Source organism: Octodon degus, unplaced genomic scaffold (assembly GCF_000260255.1).
Source record: "Octodon degus isolate 3935 unplaced genomic scaffold, OctDeg1.0 scaffold00386, whole genome shotgun sequence".
Classification (NCBI taxonomy): Eukaryota; Metazoa; Chordata; class Mammalia; order Rodentia; family Octodontidae; genus Octodon; species Octodon degus.
Window position 1 is genome coordinate 8,268 of NW_004524962.1, and position 1,525 is coordinate 9,792.

Here is a 1,525-nt window from a genome sequence, read left to right on the forward strand (position 1 = left end):
CTTATTCTGAATTACAAAGTACTTGGACAGCATAGCTCTAGCACCATACACTCCTCCTGGGGATGATTCTACTATATTCCCAGTACTTGGCTGTTGTTTGTGAAAACCGTTCCATTCTGAAGCATGCCCCAGCTCAGCCTCCTGCCCAGAAGGGCCTGTGCCACACTGCTGAGCTAACTCCTGCGACTGCCCCACACTGCATGCATTAGGACGGTAGGTTGCCACAGCCAGGTTGCAGAGGCAAAGTTAACATTTCATCTGAAAACACATCAAGAGATTTCATCATTTCATCATCAGGACCCAAAAGCATACTAGGGATCTTAGTTCCCATCAGATGGTTGTGAGGGAGATTATTCTTGATATAGTTATCAGTTGTTTTAAACATCATGGAGTAAAGAGATTGAATACACCAGAATTTGAGCTAAAGGAAATTATCACTGAGAAGTATAATGAGCAATATGGACTCATTTACAATCCAGAGGATCAAGATGGAGAGCTGTTGTCCCTTCATCATGACCTTACTGTCCCTTTTGCTCGTTACCTGGTGATGAATAAACTGAAGAAGTTGAAATGATACCAAGTCAGAAAAGGTCTTGCAAAGGGAGAGTACAACTATAGTCCAAGACCACTATCAGGATTTCTACCAGTATGATTTTGATATTGCTGGTTAGTTTGACCCTATGATCCCTGATGCAGAATGTTTGAAAATCATGTGTGAAATCCTAAGTGGGTTGCAACTGGGAGACTTTCTCGTTAAGGTCATAGATGGGCGGATTGTGGATGGGATCTTTGCTGTGTGTGGTGTTCCTAAAAGCAAATTCCATACTATATGTGCTTCAGTGGACAAACTAGACAAGATATCTTAGAGAAATGTGAGACATGAAATAGTGGCAAAGAAAGGCCTGGCTCCTTAGGTGGCTAATCAAATTGGGGACCATGTCCAAAACTATGGTGGTATACCTTTGGTACAGCAGATGCTGAAGGATCCCAAACTATCTCAGAACAAGTAAACCTTGGAGGGGTTAGAGTCTCTGAAGCTTCCTTTTTAATACTTGACTTTATTTGGAATCACTGAGAAGACCTTCTTTGACCGTTAGTCTTGCTGGAGGCCTGGACTACTATACAGCAATGATCTATGAAGCAGTTTTGCTACACACCCCAGCTTGGGCTGTAGAGAAACCACTGAATGTGGGCAGTGTGGTTGCTAGAGGGAGCTATGATGAGTTGGTGGCCACATTTGACCCTAAGGACCATAAAGTGCTATGTGGGGGGCTGAGAATTGGAGTAGAGCAAATCTTCCACATGGTGGAACAGAAGATAAAGACTTCTGGTGAGAAAGTATGGACCATAGAGACCCAGGTGTTTGTGGCCATTCCTCAAAATAACTTTTTCCTAGAACAGTTAAAGCTAATTGAAGAGTTTTGGGATGCTGGGATCAAGGTAGAGATGCCATGTAAGAAAAACCCCAAACCGTTAAACCAGCTACACTACTCTTAGAACACAGGCATTCCCTTGGTGGTGATTA

General features: G+C 43.0%; 1 pseudogene; it reads left to right on the plus strand.

Annotated features, from left to right (window-relative positions):
* Positions 1-292: 292 nt before the first annotated feature.
* Positions 293-1,525, plus strand: part of LOC101574650 — a 1,816-nt pseudogene continuing 583 nt past the window's right edge.